At 44.5% G+C, this 23,307-nt stretch overlaps 1 long non-coding RNA gene across 1 annotated transcript; it reads right to left on the minus strand.

Moving 5' to 3' along the window:
* Window positions 1-22,030, minus strand: LOC143622422 (uncharacterized). Its single transcript, XR_013151701.1, has 3 exons — window positions 20,974-22,030; window positions 15,183-16,481; window positions 1-468 (listed from the first exon to the last, which is right to left on the minus strand). It is a non-coding gene; the product is annotated as an uncharacterized LOC143622422 (long non-coding RNA).
* Between the last annotated feature and the right edge of the window lie 1,277 nt (window positions 22,031-23,307).

Raw genomic sequence — 23,307 nt, forward strand, 5'->3', positions numbered from 1 at the left:
ATGTATCTACCGATCCCCGAATAAGAGTTGGGCCAAGTCTTGACTCGAACTCCGTTTAAGGCTTCGTTAACTGTGCAGTTCTTGAAATAGACTTAGACTCCTTCTACAGCATCTTCATTTATTAATTTGCTCAAACTTCCGATACTGAAACCATGCCCTGGGCCACAAGACACTCTCTCAACAAAAACGTTTCTACTTCCTTCTCCTACTGATATGCAATCATCCCCGTTCTAATCTTTGAATCTGAGATATTCAAACCATTTAGTCTTGATATGTGAATGCCGTCTGTGTTGGTACTATTTCCCGGTGCATCGATAGTTTTATTGTCCATACGGCTGTTATCGGAGCCCTTTATAGCTATATGGAAATTTTTGCTGTTTATTGAAGTTTCTGTCTTTGAACCTTGAATTTCTCAGATTATTAAAAAATCTGAACTAAAGGCCAGCTGATTCTTGACGTAGATCCAACCTTCTTTCGGGAACTTCACAAGCTCGGGCGAAGCCTTTATCGTGGATCCTTTTGCATTCACTAGTAGAAAAAAGGTTTGTAATGACATGCCCACTACGACATTCAGTGATTTACGACTCGCAAATGTGTCTGTCATTAAAAAAATGTCATATTTTCAAAATTTAAAATATTTATGACACATTTCTTTTAGTGTCATTAAGTTAGTGTCGTAAACTCAAAAACCTAACTTGTGTGTCATATTTGCAAGTCATGTTGAAACGTAATAAAAAAATCAATATACCCGCCTGCCCACTCAAAATAGCCCCGCCACAATATTTGCAAGTCACTCAAAATTCCAAACACAATTCTCAATATACCTTCCCTGCCCACTCAAAATAGCCCCGCCATGGATATGCTTCTTCATCACAAACCGCTATCTGCTTCTCTACACAATTAAATTACGGCTTTCCATCTGCGTTTTCTTCATCACCTGAGTTTTCTACATGAAGAGGTAGGTCCCAGCAGGGCTCAGTTGGTCCCGCATGACTCACCTTGAACAGGGATGTCTGCGCAAAGACCATCTACTCCCGCAGGACCCACCATGCTCAGAGAAGCCTACGCGCAGTATGCAAGCTGCATACGCAGGGAAAAGCCTCCCAATGGTAAAGTAACCCGCCTGTTCCCGCAGTTGCGGATACAAGCCATCAGGGAAGGCTACCCGCACAGCATAGCTACACGCATAAGGCTTAACACTTACAAATTCAGTGTCACCTGAAAGAATGAGCAAAGGCGGGAGGGGGAAAACTCCCGCCAAAATGGGCCAGTCCGTATGATGGAGGATCTTTTGCGTGATACCTGACGAGGTAAAGACAAAAGATCTGACCAAGAATGCGACAGCTCACTGACAGCAGCGTGGCAGACAGCATGCCACAGCACTGTGACCAATAGCCGCCGCCTGCCCACCAACTCCTGCCAGACCACGTGCCTAGCCTGCAGTTGGTAGAAGACGAAGAGTGCACGGCACGCCTGCTCTATGTCAGCCGCTACCTATCCACCACTCACAGGTAGGGCACGTGCATAGGTTACAGTTGGTAGCGTGTTGGGCCGGCTAAACCCCTTGGAAACCTACCTTCGGCTATAAAAGACAGCAAATGGTATTATCATTTCATCATCTACTATCTCGTATAACTTACTTGATAACTGCTCTAATAGTATTCATATACTTTTATATTCAAAGAGCAATATAGACTGATTCTCACGCCGGAGGGTGGTCACAAGGAGGAACCCCCCCCTTCTCAGTGACGAGCTTACGGTGTCTGTTTTGCAGGTTCCCTGAAGTACAACTTACTCTGCTGGACCTAACCTTCGTGGGAAACATTACTTAGCCCCCAGATTACCTATAATCTGCCCGGGGTCACTTAGTGTTTCTTCATTGGCGCCATCCGTGCATAAAGCTAGAACTACATCTTTCTCCAGTTTTTCAAAACTTCCAAGATGACTAGAGAAATTCCGGTAACCACAACCCCAGCCACTGGGGTAAACACCGGCAACACAATGTTTACAAACACTACCCCAGCCACCCAAGCTGGGGCGAGTGAAGTACATTTTACGAACACTACCCCAGTCACTCATGTAGGGGCAAGTGGAGTAAATATTCCACTGGGATTCACTGATACCCAGCTGGAAAAACGAACTCGAGCCCCTCGCCAAACACTTGATCAAGTGAAGGCATGGGCCGAGGCACGTCAACGAGAATTTCAGGCTGAGTTGGACGAACGCTTGCGTTCAGTCCAACAAGCTGAGGAATTCGGTAGTACTCGCCAGCACCTCAACATGAGTAGTGAGTACGAGCACTCGGACGACGAGAGGGAAGACTCCGACACCGACGCGAACCCTCGCCATAGGGCGAAAGGGAAGCGTAAGGAAACGGATCCCCAGCCAAAAAGGAATTTCGGGGAAGCATTCCAACCAGTCACGGAAAAAAGCTCGCGTGACTTCTCCAAGGCCTTTAGACCTACTGCCACAAACGCAGGAAGGTCAAAATTTGCAAGGGACATTGCAGAAGCAATCGCCCCGAGGAGTGCCAAACAAATGTCCAACATTGGCACATACGATGGTCTATCCGACCCAGATGACCATCTGAACAGGTTCATTGCGGGGGCAACCGTCAGTAACTGGACGGAACCCACGTGGTGCTACATGTTCCAGATGACTCTGGTAGGAGCAGCCAGAGCATGGTTCGACCGTTTACCGGTCCACCACATTTATGACTGGGCAGACTTCCAGAACAAGTTCAGTCAACAGTTTAGTCAACAGAGGAAGCACACTGAGGAGCAGTGGACGATCCTCAACTGTGTGAGAGAAGAGGATGAATCCTTACTGGACTTCATCACCCGCTTCAACTCCAAGAAGCTGAGTCTGGGCAACATCAGCGAAGACCTCGTTCGCGCCGCTTTCATTCAGGGCGCTGAGTACCCAGAACTTATCCGCACTCTGACGGGTAAAGACGGCATGCCATCCACATGGGATGCCATAATGACGGCAGCCAAGCGCTTCGCCGAAACGGAGAAACAGCTGGGAAGAGATCTCCCCCAGAATACAAACCTCTACACACAGAGGACAAGAGAGAACAATGTGAGAACCGCCCGGCTAAACAAAAAGAGGCGGCAAGGTATTTGGCAGTCAAGGATAAACTTTGACACCCCCTCAAGCTCTCGCCCTCTGGTTGGCGGAAGGGACAACACGCACCCTTCGAACCGGAAAAACCGTTGGACGCCACTCACCAAGAGCGTCACGGAGATATTTGCCACGGAAAAACTGCCATGGCCAAAAGCCCCAGCGATCCGACAGAAACCCAATGCGGATCAGAGCAAGTCTTGTGACTTCCATGGGACAAAGGGCCATAGCACTGAGGAGTGCACATCCTTGAGGGACATCGTCGAGACATTCGTCAAGGATGGGAGGCTCGCACACCTCGTGGCATCTATCAAGAAGGGAGGAAGGAACGACAACAGGTACAGGGGTAACGGACGAAAGCCCGTCGACATCAGCATCAACATGGTCCATGGTAAGGTCAGAGGAAGAAAGAGACCGATGACCGAACCATGCGCATGGAAGGAAGCAGAAGTGCGCTTCCCGCGAGTGCCGGGAGGCCCAAACAAAGAAGGCCCCATTATCATTAAAAGCCAGCTGGGGCACTACATCACCTCCCGCACCCTCGTTGACAATGGCGCATCGTCGACAGTGATGTACAGGCAGTTCTTCGACAAGCTCGATGATGAAGACAAGGAACGCCTGGAGACGGTCTACGCTTCAATGGAAGGGTTTGACGGCAGCATGAACACTCCCTTGGGCATCCTATCTTTCCCCGTCACTCTCACCGATGGGAATTATTCACGCACGGAGGATGTGGATTTTGTTGTGATGAAAAAACCACATCATACGTATGACATCCTATTCGGGAGAGACGGGATGGCAAGATTCAACGCCGTGGTATCCTCAGTCCACGGCATGATGGGATGGCCAACAACTGAAGGCGTAGCAATGATCACGGGCATTCCCCAGGTATGCATCGCATCTGTCTCCTCTAAACCCAAACCGAAGATGGCCAAACAAACCATCACTGAACCTGAACAGTGGGCATTCAATGGGAAATATCCCGATCAGGCCGTTACCATTGGCCCGATAATTGTTGATCCAACACGCACCTTACTCAAGCGCTTACTGCAGCGAAACGCAGACATCTTCGCGTGGACACCAGCCGACATGACTGGTGTACCCCGGAGAAAGGCAGAGCATAAGCTCAAATGCGATCCGGCCGTTACGCCGATCGTACAAAAGCGCAGAGTAATGGGGCCCGAGCAAACCAACGCGTGCAGAACCCAAGTCAAGGAACTCCTTGATGCGGGCATCGTGCGCGTCAGCAAATACCAAACATGGGTTGCAAATCCCGTAATGGTACCGAAGAATAACAAACAATGGCGCATGTGCATAGATTTCAAAGATTTGAATAAAGCATGCCCCAAAGATTGTTATCCGTTGCCAGAAATTGATCTAAAGGTGGATTCGGTGGCACCATTTCGCCTTAAATGCTTCTTGGATGCGTATAAGGGGTACCATCAAATCCACATGGCTGTAGATGACCAGGACAAAACCGCCTTTCGGACGCCCGATGGCACATTTTGTTATAAAATGATGCCATTCGGACTTAAGAACGCGGGGTCCACGTACCAACGACTAATGGACAAAGAGTTTCACGCCCAAATTGGGAGAAACTTGGAAGTCTATATGGATGATTTGGTCATCAAAAGCCCCGAGCCAGAGGCGATGTTGAAAGACATTGAGGAAACTTTCAACACACTCAGAAAGATAAACATGAAGCTCAACCCGAGCAAGTGTTCATTTGGGGTGGAAGAAGGGAAGTTCTTAGGAGTCATTATTACTAAAGATGGCTTCAGAGCGAACCCTGAAAAGGTCGAAGCCATTGTCAAAATGGAATCACCTACCACCATAAAACAGGCTCAAACACTTAATGGACGACTAGTCGCGCTTAACCGCTTTTTGGCAAACCATGCGGATAGGTCGTTCCCTTTTGTGTCAACGCTAAGAAATTGTTTAAAGAAAACGCACTTCCGCTGGACACCAGAAGCGGAAGCAGCTTTTCAGGAGATTCGATCACGCCTGATCGAACTCCCAACACTCACGGCACCACAAGCGGGGGAGGAGTTAATCCTATACCTCTCCGCAACAGATAGAGCAACCGGGGCAGTCCTGCTTGTAGAACGAAAAGGCATCCAGATGCCAATCTATTATGTTAGCCGCGTGCTGGCAGACGCGGAAACCCGGTACTCTACCCTGGAAAAACTGGTCTTGGCACTTATACACGCTTCACGCAGGTTGAGACGATATTTCCAGGGTCACCCAATCACTATTCTCACCAACTTCAAACTCTCAAATGTTCTAGGCAAACCCGAGTTATCGGGACGTCTAGCCAAATGGGCAATTGAATTGGGAGAATATGCGATTCAATACAAGCCGAGACCAGCCATTAAAGGTCAGGTCCTGGCTGATTTTATTGCAGAAGTCCCCGCTTCACGGGAGAAAGAGTGCCAGGAGGAGGTTCAACCCTCCCCAGCACACGAAATCGATGAAGTCTGGCGACTCTACACTGATGGAGCAGCTAGTAACGAGGGTTCAGGCGCAGGGTTAAAATTAACAAATCCAGCAGGCCAGGAATATACTTATGCTATTCGGCTGGATTTTCCAAGTACGAATAATGAAGCTGAATATGAAGCATTCCTGGCCGGATTGAGGATTGCGCGAAAGATGGGTGTAAAAAATTTGGAAGCCCACGTAGATTCCATGCTAGTGGCAAACCAAATAAACGGGACGTACACGGCTGTGAACGACACAATGGCCCTGTACCTTGCCCAAGCCAAAGCCATCATGCGCGATTTTAATGATTGTAAAGTGATACACGTCAAGCGCAGCGAAAACAAATCTGCGGATGCGTTAAGCAAGCTTGCATCACTGGCCTTCACCCACTTGGGAAAGGACATCCGCGTGGAACTCCTCGAAACACCATCAGTCCCGCACAAGGAAATTTGTGTCATCCAAACCGGTACAGAAACATGGATGACCCCAATAATAAAATACCTTGAAGCAGGAACGTTACCAGAGTCGAAGTCACAGGCAAGAAAACTACGCTGTAAAGCACTGAATTATCAGCTGGTCAATGACACCCTTTACAGACGTAACTTTCTTGGCCCATTGTTAAGATGCGTGGACAACCAAGATGCTGACTACCTCCTAAGGGAGGTTCACGAAGGCATCTGTGGAGTACACGCAGGCCCCCGCGCTGTGGTAGCCAAGCTAAACAACGCGGGATACTTCTGGCCGGGGATGCATATGGACGCGTTGGCATACATCAGAAAATGCAGATCTTGCCAGCTTTACGCACCCAACACGCATCGCCCGAAAAACGAACTTGTTCCTGTCACTTCCTCGTGGCCATTTCAGAAGGGGGCCATTGACGTGACAGGCCCATTTCCAACAGCAGCTGGGAATGTTCAGTTCCTAGTGGTAGCCATTGACTACTTCACCAAATGGATAGAAGCGAAACCTTTAGCCCAAACAACCGCAAAGCATATCAAAAAATTTATTTGGGAATTTATTATTTGTCGTTTTGGACTTCCACAGAATTTGGTAAGCGACAATGGCACCAACTTTGCTGACAAGAAGCTACAGCAGTGGCTGAAAGAACTTCAAATCACCCACACCTTTACCTCAGTGGCACACCCGCAAGGTAACGGTGAGGTGGAAAGAGCAAATAAGAGCATCGTCGAAGGCATAAAGAGAAGACTCTTGGAACATAGATCCGGTTGGGTGGACGAGCTTCCACACGTCCTTTGGGCAAACAGAACGCTGAAGAAGACCAGTACGGGAGAAACCCCGTTCAGTCTCACTTATGGCACTGAAGCCATGATCCCAGTCGAAATCGGTTTACCCTCACCAAGGGTCTTAATCCAACCAGAAGACAATGATGCGGAAAGACGGTTAGACCTTATGCTAACCGAAGAGCGCAGAGACTTAGCCGCCGTGCGTGAAGAAAACTACAAACGACAAATGCAAAAATACTACAACACGCGGGTAAAACTCTGCAACTTCAAGGAAGGAGACTACATACTGCGTAACAACGAGGCTTCGAACCAACAACGCCCAGGAAAGTTGGCCCCGATTTGGGAAGGGCCATACATTATCAAAGAAGTTCTGGGAAAGGGCGCGTACCGGCTCGAAAGGCTCGATGGCACTCCCATCCCTAGAACATGGAATGGAGCTCAATTACGCAAATGTTATATGTAGATCAATTCCAACTTATAAAGAAAAGGCCTAGAGCCACTTCTAATGGAAATGATTCTCCTTTCATGATGTATTAATAGCTTGTAACCTATGAACTTCCCTTACGGGAAGAAGTAGTTGCGTGTGGAAGGCGGCAATACCCGCATAAACACAACGCCAAAATGTTAAAAAGTTCTAAGGAAAACCTACACGCAGGTCAGATGTAGGTAAAGTTTAGCCATCCTTGTAAGTGCAAGTGACGGTCTTACCCGCACAATCACGAACAAGGAAGCCAAACTTAACTTACCGTCTACCACGTTAAAAGGTTAACTTATGAACACTTAAAAAAGGATAAGAAAAACCTACACGCAGGTCAGATATAGGTCTAAAGTTAAAGCCATCCTACTAAGTGCAAGTGACGGTTACACCCGCACAATCACGAAAGAGGAAGCGAAAACTTTAGTCCATTATCAACCACGTTCGAAGGTTTAACTTAATGCCTTACAAATTTCGAAAAGGAAAACCTACACGCAGGTCAGATAGAGGGTAAAGATTAGCCATCCTACCAAGTGCAAATGACGGTTTTACCCGCACAATCACGAAGGAGGAGGCGAAACTTTAACCCATCATCAACCACGTTCAAAGGTTCTTATTCTAAACACTTGGGAAATTGCTAATTTAAACTAAGTATGCAAGTCATAAGTTTATAAAGCAAAGAACCCAAGGAAATAACAATCTTATACGCAAAGAGATTAATATTTCACAATCAATTACAAGAATGGCTGGGTAACTACCCGCCTAAAAGAAATCTATACAAGGCTGTCTATCCTAGTAGTGGGAAGGGATCTTCAGGATCAGGCTTCAGGGCCACCTCCGCTTGGACCAGCACCGTCAGAGCGCGGCTGCCCAAGGAAAGCCTTAAGGATGCTTAGCCCATCATCAGCAGCAGCAGCTTCATTCACCTTCTCCACCACTGGATGCGGGAAGGCAGCGTACTGATTCACAGCTTGGTCATAAGCAGCTTCAGTATTAACATTGAATAAAGGGAAGTTGGAGGGCGGAAAGCCTCTCTCAGCAAACCCTAGACCAAGCAGGAAGCCAGTCTTCTGCCCATCCTCATGAGAAGCGTTGAGGGCTGCGCTCATTGCATCGTCGTAAGAGGTCTCTGAAAGGACCCGACGCACAACCTACAAAAGAATATTACAAGTTAGAACATTTTCTAATTACGAGCGGAAAGCGTAAAGAAAAAGATAAAGATACATCAGGCAACGCTTCTCGAAGCAGCCATTGGAGGGTAGCTTGACTTTCTTTGTAAGCACGTTCGGCTCCGCTTTTATCAAGGTTGGCAAGTTGAACTTCCTTGGCGGCAGCTTCTTCGACGCTTTTGAGTTTCCTTTCAGTACGGTCAAGCATCCCCCTCTGGTCAAGGATCTCCTGCAGCTTCTTGGCATCTTCCATTGCCAAGGCGTCATGAGCATGCTGAAGAGCCTTTAATTTGCATTTAAGCTGCTCATTCTCTTCGCGAAGTGGCTCAGCAACAGCTTCAGCCTTGGCAGCCCTCTCAGTTGAGTTTCGCGCAGTCTCCTTGGCCAGCCGAAGCTGTTCATTCACAGCTTGGGCAGCCTTGGAGCGGGCCTCGAGTTGCGCCTGGACTTCAACCTCGAGGGCCTTGAATGCCCTCTCCTTCTCGGCTGCGGCAGTGGCCAACTGCCGGTTCTCCTCCCGAAGAGCCCGCGCTTCAGATACATCTTTGGCGCGAGCTGCTTTTAACTTGTCGTTTTCACGACAAAGCAGCTCGACGCGGGGCTGCGTTCGGGCCTGGAGAACCCGAAGCTCATTGGTTAGCCTACCCTCTTGGTAGCTAGCCATGGCTTCCCCCAACGCACCATGAGGAGCAGCGTGGCGAGCCCAGTCCACGCACTCCACAGGGGTGCGAAGGGTTGTTCCTCGGCGTATGTTCCATCTTGGAACATACACTTCATTGGAATCCGACACTGCAAAAGAAACAAAGGCAGTTAGGAAAAGATGACAAAAATATACAAAGAAAAAAGAACCCTACGTACCTGTAGGGTCAATAACAGGCCGATAGCCGCCAAACCCATCACCTGAACCTAAAGGAAATCCATCCAACAGGTCAGGCAGACGGGAAGGTGGCGTAGATCGGCGGGAAGCCCGGCGCGTACCTGATGGTCCGGCCGTCGGTGCCGGTGGCGCAGGTATAGTGGCAGCCGCCGTGGTAGCCATTGTTGGCGCCGTCTCCTCAGCAACAGTAACCGCCGGCTCCGTGAAAGATGCTGTAAAAATTGCACTCACGGCCGGCGGAGACACCTTCTCAGCTGGAACAGCCTCAGGAAGGCTGGAACCAGCGGAAGCAAGCGTAGACGCCTGGGTCGACGCCTCGGGAAGGCTGACCGAGCCTACCGTCATTGGCGGGGGAATACTTACTCCAACTCCACCCTGGAATGCGTCAACATCCACACCTGCACAAGCAAAAGTGTTAGAAAAATTTATTTGAAACAACAAATCTAGACAAGAATTATGGGGGTACTTACGGGGTTTCTTGAGCTTGAACGCACGGACGAGCGGGGGCGAACCCGATGGAGCCGGCCTCTTGACACCGGTAACCGTCGTCGTCGCTGCCTCCCCGGAGGTAACACCTGCAGCCTCCGGAGCGGTGGTCTCCTCACCACCGGGCTTCCCCGCCACCTCTGCATTATCTGACTCCGAGTCAGATAGGACTACCGGGTCGGCCGTAGAGGCCACCTTCTCCTTGCCTTTCCCGACGGCAGCCTTTTTCTTCCGCACCAGTGGAGGACCTTCTGCGGATTCCTCAGAAGAAATATCATGAACTCCAGCAGCAGGCACAGCATTGAGAGGTTCAGGGTAGAAGATAGGCTTACCTGGCCGTCGGTGGCTCAGGATCTCTTGGCCTGGCGGGTAAACCTCCACGAACCGACCCGCAGTCTGCTCTAAGATGGGCAACTCGTTCTCGTCCAGAGCACGAGTACCCATCCGCGCAGGACCATCTTCCTCCCGCGGATTCAGGAGCGACTGAAGATCGTTACCCTCTGAAATCAACAAGAAAGTTAGAAAAAATCGTAGTCAGCAAAAAAGAAACAAGACATACCATAAGGGGTAGAGTTCGAACCATATTCAAGGACGATCGGAACCTTATCCGCATTCGCCGCCTTCCACACCCGGCTCATCCCCAGCATCACCATCGCCGACTCCGGAAAACGGAAAACCGGGGACTGGACCCGGGATATCTTCGCGAACCATTCCGCCTCCTCGTAGTTGATGGCGGGAAGGTTCGGAAGCGGCTGGCCATTCTTGAACTTCATGGCAATGGGGATGGCTCGAGCGGATATAAAGAAGAACTCTCTTCTCCATGAGCGAAGACTCCGCTCGGTGGTACAAATCTTTAAACCCTTGATACGGGTTGTAAGAGTGTACCACCCTTGGATGCACCTCCAAGTATAGAAGGTCATCAGGCGGTCAACAAGGGGCTCAAGGCCCAGTATCCGGCACACCCACTCAAAGTGCCGGACCTTGGCAATGGCCATGGGGTGCACCTCTGTCAGGTGCACACCGTGCCTCTCTAGGACACGGTACACAAACTTTGTCAACGGAAACCTAAGGTTCCCGTAGACAAAGAATGCAGCATAAACCCCGATTTTGCCACTAGGGGCATCGTACACAGTATGGTGGGGCTCAGGAAACTCAGGCTCGAGAGACTCGAGCATGAACTTCCTGACGATATACTGGTACAGCTCGACAGGAAGATAACACTGGCATTCGCCAGCAGTCTTCTGATCATCAGCATCGTGAGAAGACATGGTGGAAGAAAGAAGAGATTTCAGAGCAATGCTTTACTGACAAAGAGAAGTTCGCCGGAAATTACTGGAGAAGAAGAGATGAAAGTGGAAAGTGTGAATTGCAAATAACCTTCTCCCCCTTTATATAGTAATCGCAATTAATGCGATGAATTTAATACGGAAGAGAGAGAAATCAAAGGTGCAATGAAACTATGACGCGTGGCAAAAGCAAACTGGCAACAGCTGTCAAAAAGGACGTGTGCCAGAGATTTCGCGGCTATGCGCCCGAAATCCCATGCCCACGCGCCTGAAAAAGCAACTGGAATGACCACATAATGTCATGTCGCCATAACTTCTGGCACGTCCTGACACAGTCAGAAGAAACCGTCGCACGACGTTTGAGGTATTGGGTTGTTATCCATCCAACTCTTCAAATTTCAAAATTTAAAAATTTGAAGACTAAGGTTCAAAAAAGTAAGCGGGAAAATATCCCTTACCTTGGCAAACAAGTAACCACAAGCCGGGTGTGGGTACAGTGTAAAGGCAAAACCCTTCACATACCTAACACCCGCAGGGAATTGAAGCCAAAATATTTGGCAACCAACCATAAGACGGGTGCGGGTACAGTGTAAAGGCAAAACCCTTCACATACCTAGCACCCGCAGGGAATGGACGCCAGGAATACCTTGGAAGTAAAGTAACCGTAAGACGGACGCAGGTACAGTGTAAAGGCAAAACCCTTCACATACCTAGCACCCGCTGAGAATTGAAACCAGGAAGGATCTTCTGGGCAATGCTTGTGAAAACGGAAGTAATATCCCCGCATTGCGGGAACATCGAGTACTAAGTTGTTTGAGGCTCCAAGATGGAATTGGTGGTTTAAACATAATTGATCACTATGTTCAAAAACTACCAGAACCACAGGGAGAATCCGCACAACTAAGACTCAATGCTCCTGACTTGCGAGGAGGTTACAGACCTACCCGCATCATACCCAAAGACCAAGCAGGAAACTCGGGAATTTCTGCAAGTGACAAGGACTTCCGCGGGAAAAACCCCCATGGAAAACCTTACAAAAACCCCTTTTCAAAACCCTTTGCTTAAGTCCAAAAATTCACCTCACTTTATTAGACATTCGTGAGAAGAACATTGGACTGGGGGGACTTGAAGAGGTAGGTCCCAGCAGGGCTCAGTTGGTCCCGCATGACTCACCTTGAACAGGGATGTCTGCGCAAAGACCATCTACTCCCGCAGGACCCACCATGCTCAGAGAAGCCTACGCGCAGTATGCAAGCTGCATACGCAGGGAAAAGCCTCCCAATGGTAAAGTAACCCGCCTGTTCCCGCAGTTGCGGATACAAGCCATCAGGGAAGGCTACCCGCACAGCATAGCTACACGCATAAGGCTTAACACTTACAAATTCAGTGTCACCTGAAAGAATGAGCAAAGGCGGGAGGGGGAAAACTCCCGCCAAAATGGGCCAGTCCGTATGATGGAGGATCTTTTGCGTGATACCTGACGAGGTAAAGACAAAAGATCTGACCAAGAATGCGACAGCTCACTGACAGCAGCGTGGCAGACAGCATGCCACAGCACTGTGACCAATAGCCGCCGCCTGCCCACCAACTCCTGCCAGACCACGTGCCTAGCCTGCAGTTGGTAGAAGACGAAGAGTGCACGGCACGCCTGCTCTATGTCAGCCGCTACCTATCCACCACTCACAGGTAGGGCACGTGCATAGGTTACAGTTGGTAGCGTGTTGGGCCGGCTAAACCCCTTGGAAACCTACCTTCGGCTATAAAAGACAGCAAATGGTATTATCATTTCATCATCTACTATCTCGTATAACTTACTTGATAACTGCTCTAATAGTATTCATATACTTTTATATTCAAAGAGCAATATAGACTGATTCTCACGCCGGAGGGTGGTCACAAGGAGGAACCCCCCCCCTTCTCAGTGACGAGCTTACGGTGTCTGTTTTGCAGGTTCCCTGAAGTACAACTTACTCTGCTGGACCTAACCTTCGTGGGAAACATTACTTAGCCCCCAGATTACCTATAATCTGCCCGGGGTCACTTAGTGTTTCTTCACTACACCTGGACCAAACCAGCGCTTTTCTACACCTGGGCTACACAATTGCATGTTTTTTGAAGGATTATTTGCAATAGTTCAACTATTTTGAGGTATGTTCCTTCAATTTTACGTTGTTCTATTTTTAATTTTTAGTTTCATAATCTTCTAGGGTTTAATCGACTGTGAATTTTTTTAATTTTTTTACTGATTTGACTAGATTATGGTGTAGGGCTGTTATTGTGAATGGTTTGACTAAAATTGTTACGATGATAGTTTAGGGCTGTTATTGTGAACCACTGACTATGATTTTGGGTTGGCTGGACAAGCCAAAACGGTTTGTTTTGATAGTTTGAACGAGTTACTTTTTTTCTTTTTCTAAATTGTTAGTTGTTTATTAACTTCTTTGAATTAATAAGATGGTTTCTATGAAAATATATAAAAAAAATAGATAAATGTTAAAAGGTTGGAAGTGAGTTTAGTTTATATGGTTGATCCTCTTAAAGCTCACGTTCGTTAACTTCACATTTGAAGGAATGCCTTTCTGGTAATCAAAACAATTAAAATTAGCTCAATACTTTTAAATCGGTGGAGTGTTTACTAATCGGACTTTAGTAGGTAGAACTTTTTATACAAGTAGGTGATTTAGGATACATGTGGGTACTTTCAGGGCCGTATCCAAGAATCATGAAAAAGTTTTGAACTAAAGGCAAAAAAAAATGTGGGCCTTAAATTAGTTAAGTAATTGGTTTAAATATAAAGAATACAAAAAAAATTTTTCAAAAAAAAATAATAATTTAAAAAAAATCAGCCTATCTGGGTTTCGGTCAACCATCCGGCCTTGCCTCATAGCTAGCCTTTGGGTACTTTAGGGGGTCTTTCGAAAGTTCTTATACTTCTAGTCTTACTTAAGACTTGGGGTGAATTGGTGAAAGGTGGAATAAAAAAATTAGTTGCTTAAAAAAAATGTATAATATGTACCGTGCATGCAAATTAATAAATGAAGATTGTTGTAGAAGAAGTCTATTTCAAGAACTGCACAGTTAACGAAGCCTTAAACGGAGTTCGAGTCAAGACTTGGCCCAGCTCTTATTGGGGATCGCTAGATACATTGGTTTTGAAGATGTAATAATTAACAATGTGAAGAACCCCATCATTATCGATCAGGAATATTGTCCAAATAATTAGAACGTGGATGGTTGCATATCAGTAGGAGAAGGAAGTAGAAACGTTCTTGTTGAGAGAGTCTCTTGTGGCCCAGGGCATGGTTTCAGTATCGAAAGTTTGGGCAAATTAATAAATGAAGATGCCGTAGAAGGAGTCTATAAGTCTATTTCAAGAACTGCACAGTTAACGAAGCGTTAAACGGAGTTCGAGTCAAGACTTGGCCCAACTCTTATTCGGGGATCGCTAGATACATTGGTTTTGAAGACGTAATAATTAACAATGTGAGGAACCACATCATTATCGATCACGAATATTGTCTAAATAATTATTTGGACAATATTCCTGATCGATAGTGATGCGTTTCTTCACATTGTTAATTATTACATCTTCAAAACCATGTATCTACCGATCCCCGAATAAGGGTTGGGCCAAGTCCTTACTCGAACTCCGTTTAAGGCTTCGTTAACTCTGCAGTTCTTGACATAGACTTATAGACTCCTTCTACAACATCTTCATTTATTAATTTGCCCAAACTTCCGATACTGAAACCATGCCCTGGGCCACAAGACACTTTCTCAACAAGAACGTTCCTACTTCCTTCTCCTACTGATATGCAATCATCCCCGTTCTAATCTTTGAATCTGAGATATTCAAACCGTTTAGTCTTGATAAGTGAATGCCGTCTGTATTGGTACTATTTCCTTGTCCATACGGCTGTTATCGGAGCCCTTTATAGCTATATGGAAATGTTTGTTGTTTAAAGTTCTGTCTTTGAACCTTGAATTTCACAGATTATTAAAAAATTTGAACTAAAGGCCAGCTGTTCTTGACGTAGATCCAACCTTCTTACGGGAACTTCGCAAGCTCGGGTGAAGCCTTTATCGTGGCTCCTTTTGCATTGAGCTCAACTGGACCATTGTATGGACCAATTAACTGAACCGCAAGTGAAATGTATGTCCCTGGTGTAATCAATATTAAACTAGGCGGAGATCCTAAGCATGCTTCTTTCCATGCGCTCATAATCGCCTAAAATCAATTCACGGAACAATTGTAAACAAACAATAATATAAAATCAGTATCATTATATGCAATTACTTTGATGCATGAACATAAACATGTGACGAAAAAAGACGTATGCCATGATTACCAGACTAGAATAGAATCTGTCTTTCCATCTCCCTTGGCAGCTTTACTTTTTATGTTCACGACGGTGCCATGGATCATTGGAATCTGGAAAATAGCAAAGAAGACATATATTGCTTGAGTGTTATAGATTTTTACTTTTAGCCTTTCTAATGTTACTTATAAGCTTTCTAATGTTAAATTTACAATGCTAATGGTCTATTTATAGCCTAAGATGAGAAAAAAATTTGAAATTCCTTTTTTCTTTTTGTTAAATAAACTTTATATATTAAACAAAATGATCCAATTACAATAAAGAGGCGAAAGTGGACAACAAGTTGCGTTGCTGCCCCTTTTAAATAGTAAACCCGATCCTACTGAAAACAAGGTTATAGTTCTTTGGCGCCGATAAAATTATGTTAATTGTTTTTATCACTTTTTCTAACATGTTACTATCTTCAAGTTAGGAATAAAGGGGTATCTATCACACCTCTCTTATTGAAGTTAGATGATTTGTATCTTATAATAATAGTGTTTAATTTTATAATGTCTTTTGTTATAATCATAATATTGTACACGTATGTTAACCATGGAGTTTCAAAAAGAAAATTATATTTTCTTATCATTTCTATACATTTATCGTATTATTTATGCTAAAAGAAAATATTATATCCATACTAAATAACCTTTGTGTCGTTATATTAAACAAAAGAGCTAAAAATTTATAAACACCGCAATTTTGACTTTTTATCTCCACTCATACGAGATCCGACTCCTAAATATATAGTTTTCTAAATATTTCACTATCACATACCAACGATTAATTCGTAACCGTTATCATTTTTTCGACATCATAATTCTCATGACCACATGCTCTATCAACACACAACACCTAAATTAACTGCCCTCATTGTCTTCCCTAACCACCACAAGCTCTAACAAACACGACACATAAATTAGCTACCCTCATTGTCTTTCCTAACCACCACTACCATAATCGACAACTCAAAAATTCAAAACTAATAATATGTATAAATAGAATATTCTCTATAATATTCTCTATATATTTAGAAAGAGATAATTGTGTAACAAACTCTAGAAATTATCTCCTTGATTTGTGCATAGCTTGTATTATATATTCTAAATGAAAGGGAATGAGAAGGCAAGCTTTCAATTCTTAATAATATGTATAATTAGAATATTCTCTATAATATTCTCTATATACATATTATTACTCGTGAAGCAGTGGATTTATGCCACTGTTTCGCAACCCCTTCTTCGGATCATAATCCGGCCGACACAAACTGCTCACGACGCCTGGTTGGCTGTCGAACGGGAATTCAATGACAACAAAAATACCCGTGCCATTTTTCTGGGTCAGGAGTTCGCGAACCTGTCTCTTGAAAATTTTTCTTCGATGGGCGACTACTGCGATCACGCCAAGCATCTTGCAGACCAACTGGATAGTGTGGGCTTTCCGGTGGATAATCGGATGCTCGTTCTCCAGGTTTTGACGGGCTTAACGGAACAATACGATAGCATCTCCACAGTTTTACAAAACCGTGACCCGCTGCCATCATTTCCTGAAGTCCGTTCTCGCCTCAACTTGGAGGAAAGTAAAAAGAAGAGACAACTTTCTCGTGTCTCCTCTACTGCTGCCACGGCCCTTCTTACCTCAAACTCATCTCACTCGACAGGTCCCTCCCAGTCCTCCAATACCTCACCATCCAAAACCAGCTCCAACAGACCACGTAATAACCGTGGACGTGGACGCGGGTCCAACAGGCAATTCAGATCTTCGGCCGGCAGCCAGCCCACTCCAAACCACCCATACATAGTGTTTCCAAACAATTGGACCACCTCTCAATGGGCCTCGGTTCTTAATAACAAAACGGGCTCCCCACCATGTCCTTACCCATCACGGCCCACCTCTCAATCCTCTCAAGGGATATTAGGCCCGCGGCCCGATCAAGCCCTTCATACCAATTACTCTCCCACTGACATTGAACGGGCTCTCTACTCGCTGGCTCTCAACCCACCGGACCATGGCGTAATGGACACGGGTGCTTCTTCTCACTCCGCCAACGAACAAGGTATTTATTCCCCGTCTAATTTTAATACTTGCACTAATAAAAATATTGTTGTTGGAAATGGCATGTCCATTCCCGTTGTGGCCCAAGGCAACCAAGTCCTACCACCACCCTACCCACCCCTAAAACTAAATAATGTTCTTTTTGCTCCACAAATAATAAAAAATCTTATTTCTGTACGTCGCCTTACCACTGACAACTTAGTTTTTGTGGAATTTGACCCCTTTGGTTTTCTTGTGAAGGATCTCAAAACACGGGCTCCTATCCTACGATGCAATAGCACCGGTGATCTTTATCCTCTGACTAAACCTCTACCCATCAAGACCTCCCAACCGTCCACGTTAGTTGCTGTTTCTCAAGATCGCTGGCACCAACGATTGGGTCACCCAGGAAATAATTTGCTTCAGTCTTTGAAATTGGACTCTTTTATTGATTATGGAAAACTTGATAAAACACTTTGTCAGTCTTGCGTTTTTGGCAAGAGTGTTAAATTGCCGTTTTATGATTCTGTTAATTCAACTAGTTCTGCGTTTGACATTATTCACAGTGATTTATGGACATCTCCCATACTTAGTACGGGTGGCCATAAATATTATATCTTATTTTTGGATGATTTTACAAATTTTCTGTGGACCTTCCCAATGTCTAATAAATCCCAAGTATTTCATACTTTCACCATCTTCCACAACTTAATCCAAACACAATTTGAACGTAAAATCAAACAATTTCAATGCGACAATGGCACCGAATATGCAAACCAGAACTTTAAAAATTTTTGCAATCATAATGGCATGCAATTTCGTTTTTCATGTCCCTACACCTCCTCCCAAAATGGTAAAGCAGAGCGCAAGATCCGCACCATTAATAACATGATCCGTACCTTACTTGCCCAAGCCTCCCTACCTCCCAACATGTGGCACCACGCACTGGAAACCGCCACCTACCTTCTTAATATTCTACCCAGCAAACTCCACAAATTTAAATTCCCAACTTCCCTCCTTTACAACTGCACCCCTAAATACGAACACCTTCACATTTTTGGGTGTCTTTGCTATCCTCTTACCCCCTCCACCAAAATCCACAAACTCAACTTCCGATCTCACCCGTGTGTTTTCCTTGGATACCCCAATAATCATCGTGGGTACAAATGCCTTGACCTCACCTCTCATCAACTTATCATTGCTCGTCATGTACACTTTGAAGAGTCAATTTTCCCATACGCCATTCAATCTCCCAAACCTCTACCTTCTTATGATTTTCTTAATCCCACCATCAACCCTCTTGTTTGGACCTATTTACAAAACTCACATACACCAAACACCAACACTCCTAACCCCGCTGTACAACCTCCCGTTACAGCCCATTATCATCCAGCTCAATCCATAATAGTACCCAACAATTCTCTCCCCCTCATACTTCTAACACAACCTGCCCATCCCACAGCCAAACACCTTATCACCCTTCACCCTCAACCCCTATCCAGGCCCAACATACCCATCCACACATACAACACCACACGGCCCAAACACCCCAAGGCACTTCATCTCCTACGTCACATCCCACAACCAGTTTCCCACCACCGAACACTTCTACCACTACTCAACCTTCACCACCAAATCCTCCTCCTCCTCGTACCATGCACACTCGCTCCATGAGTGGCATCCATAAACCTAAACAACTTTTCAACCTTCACACCTCTACCATCGTTCCTCTCCCCAACAATCCTCATGTTGCCTTGACCACTCCTGAATGGCACAATGCCATGACCAATGAATTTAGTGCACTTATTAAAAACAAGACCTGGGAACTTGTACCTAGGTCCCCTGACATGAATATTATACGATGCATGTGGTTGTTTAAACATAAATTCAGGTCCGATGGCAGCTTGGAACGCTATAAAGCCCGTTTAGTGTGTGATGGTCGCAAGCAGCAGACAGGTATTGATTGTGGTGAGACATTCAGCCCGGTCGTAAAACCCTCTACCATTCGTCTCATTTTATCTCTTGCTCTATCCAAGTCTTGGCCAATTCACCAGTTGGATGTCACTAATGCCTTTCTCCATGGCAACTTGGAAGAGACAGTTTACATGCATCAACCTGTGGGTTTTCGGCACAAGGACTTTCCGGATCATGTTTGCCGACTACAAAAGTCTCTCTATGGCTTGAAACAGGCCCCCGTGCCTGGCACCAGCGATTTACAGATTTTGTCACCACCCAAGGTTTTCAGCAATGCAAGTCAGACAACTCCTTATTCACTTATCATCACGGGTCCGAAACTGCATACCTCCTTATTTACGTGGATGACATCATTCTCACCATCTCCACCAATGCTCTCCATATCCGTCTAATCGATACTCTATCGGGTGAATTTGCTATGAAAGATTTGGGCCTCTCTCTTACTTTTTGGGTGTACAGGTCACTAGGACTGGTAACAAGATGTTTCTATCTCAGCAGGCTTATGTCAAGGACATCATTCATCGGGCTGCTATGGACTCGTGTAAACCAGTTGCTACCCCAGTTGACACTCAGTCCAAACTTTCTGCTGACGCTGGTCCTCCTCACGAGGACCCCGTTTCTTTTCGCAGCTTGGCTGGTGCACTACAGTATCTTACCTTTACTCGACCTGACATCTCCTATGCAGTTTAGCAGATCTGTATGCACATGCATGACCCCAGACAGGATCACTGGAACGCGTTGAAGAGGATTATTCGTTATCTTCAGGGAACCATTGACCATGGCCTTCATCTAGGTCCGGTCCCTAATCTTTCATTGGTCGCCTACACGGATGCTGACTGGGCCGGATGTCCTGACACACGCCGCTCCACGTCTGGGTATTGTGTGTATTTAGGAGATAACCTTATCTCCTGGTCCTCCAAACGCCAATCTACTATCTCTAGGTCGAGTGCTGAAGCCGAATATCGGGGCGTTGCCAATGTCGTGGCAGACATTTGCTGGTTGCGTAATCTCTTACTAGAGCTCCGGCATCCTCTCCCTCGTGCCACGCTTGTTTACTGTGATAACATTAGTGCCATTTATCTATCTGGCAACCCTGTACAACATCAACGTACGAAACACATCGAGCTCGACATACATTTTGTTCGTGAACTGGTTCAACGGGGTCACATTCGAGTTCTTCATGTCCCTTCAAGACATCAGATTGCGGACATCTTCACCAAAGGGCTTCCTCGAGTTCTATTTGATGATTTTCGCTCCAGCCTCAACATCAGTCCCCCCGACGTTTCGACTGCGGGGGTGTAATAATATGTATAATTAGAATATTCTCTATAATATTCTCTATATATTTAGAAAGAGATAATTGTGTAACAAACTCTAGAAATTATCTCCTTGATTTGTGCATAGCTTGTATTATATATTCTAAATGAAAGGGAATGAGAAGGCAAGCTTTCAATTCTTATAAAAACAATGAATAAAAACAAAACTTACATGTTTTAAACATGAATACATATTCTAAGCACACAAAACCGAACTCTCAATTTATTAAGCATGAGAACACTAGATGCATAAAATCATTGAAGTGTGATGAAGAAAAGAGGAGCGTTCATTTCTTTTTATATTACTTCGTATTATTATCGGTTAACCAAATGTAAAATAACACATATTGTGCCAAAAAAATTATGTTAAATCATCCAAAGTTGTCATGTCGTATGCCCAATTTTACATCAAATTGTTACAAGTTAGAAGCCCTTTTGGACAAATACAAGGGAATGAGAGCACCCACTAATGTAAATTAAAGGTGTAGAACAAACTAGGAAAACAATTACAGAATTATACCTAACTAGAAATAGGGACTTGGATAAACGGGCTTGGGCTTGGGCTTCATCTAAGCCCAACCCTAGAACTAGAAATAGTTGGTTTTGGACTAATGAGTAATAGTCAACCTGCTTTGTTAATGAAATGTATTGACCTTGTAGTTTAATATAAATATAATTATTAGTGTATAAGCTTACCAAAAGGGGGTTGATTTTCCCGTCCACTGAATGGGTGCTGAAAGGGTAAACTACTGGTTGGCGTGGGAGAAGTACAACTTCTTATGAAGAAGATGAAGAGAAAGAACCGCACATGATCATGGAAACCTTAATGGCCATTTAACTTTAAGAACTTCTATATGAGCTCTACTACTATGAAGTGATCTCTTTTAAAGGGTAATAGTTGCTAAATTTTGAAACATATGATAGAAAGGAGGCGATATGGTTACTATAATTGGGAAAATGCCATTCGATTTCTCATCATCAAAATTAAATTATAAATAAAATATAAATATACCATTTTGGTGTGTCCCCATTACAAATTTACAAGGTTGGTCATTGGGTATTTCCCATTTTTATAGCTAATTAACTATAAATGTAATTATATGAATTCTCAAGGAAGAAATATTCGGCCATCATTCATATTTATTGCAAGGATGTCACACTTTAAATACATTCAGTATTCTTACCACACGTTCCCTGTTTTGGAAATCACACCTAAATTGAAGAATTTTAATTTTCAGAGTTTACTTAATATTCTAGTATTGTATTTTGATAATGTAAACAATTAGTTTAATATTTATTATTTAAGACAATAATATGAAAAACGTAAAAGAGGAGCAAAAGATGGAAACTTGTAAAATAAAGAAATTATACCAATTGCATAATTCTGTTCAAAACCACGTTTCGTTTACGTGTTAGTTTCGAACTTCAGTTGACGAAATATATGTTACAATTAATGATTTTGATGGTTTTTGAAGCTCAAAATATAGCCTTTGAAACCGGTTCCAACGGTGATATAGCCGTTGGAACCGGTTTTTGATGTCCAAAACCCATATAAATTGATTAGTTAGTCATTGTTTCACCACCGAATTCAAAAACACTCAAAAATACTTCTCGTTAACAAGCCCTACGCCTCTCACTTCCACCACTTCTATGTTGTTACTATGGCAAGCACCAAAAAGTCTAACAACAAGGCTAACAAGAAGGCTACTCCATCCGTTTTTATTGACCCGGTTCGTGTTGAAGATGACCCCGAAGTTGTTGCGGTCCTCGAGCATAACCGACCAAGTCGAATTGGGTAAAGATGATACACTCTTTCGTTACAACATGAACCGGGTTCAAGATACAATGACAAAGTTCGTTATTCAGTAAGGTTTGCCGTTTAACCACTTTGACAACCCGGAGTTGACGAACTTGATTCGAGAAACTCTACAACCGCGATACACATGTAAGTCGTACAACCCTTAAATGTCATTCTGTCAAATTGTGGGAGTGTGCAAAAAAAGAGTTAATCGACTTTTTTATTAAGCATGAGAACAATGAATAAAACAAACTTACATGTTTTAAACATGAGTAGATATTCTAAGCACACAAAACGAACTCTCATTTTATTAAGCATGAGAACACTAGAAGCATAAAATCATTGAAGTGTGATGAAGAAAAGAGGAACGTTCATTTCTTTTTATATTACTTCGTATTATTACCGGTTAAACAAATGTAAAATAACTCATATCGTGCCAAAAAAATATTTTAAATCATCCAAAGTTGTCATGTCGTATGCCCAATTTTACTTCAAATTGTTACAAGTTAGAAGCCCTTTTAGTCAAATACAAGGGAATGAGAGCACCCAATAATGTAAATTAAAAGTGTAGAACAAACTAGGCAAACAATTACAAAATTATACCTAACTAGAAATAGAGACTTGGATAAACGGGCTTGGGATTCATCTAAGCCCAACTCTAGACGTAGTTGGTTTTGGACTAATGA

This window comes from Bidens hawaiensis, unplaced genomic scaffold, assembly GCF_021521415.1.
Source record: "Bidens hawaiensis isolate Kalapana, Puna unplaced genomic scaffold, B.hawaiensis_p1.1 tig00003141_1, whole genome shotgun sequence".
Taxonomy (NCBI): Eukaryota; Viridiplantae; Streptophyta; class Magnoliopsida; order Asterales; family Asteraceae; genus Bidens; species Bidens hawaiensis.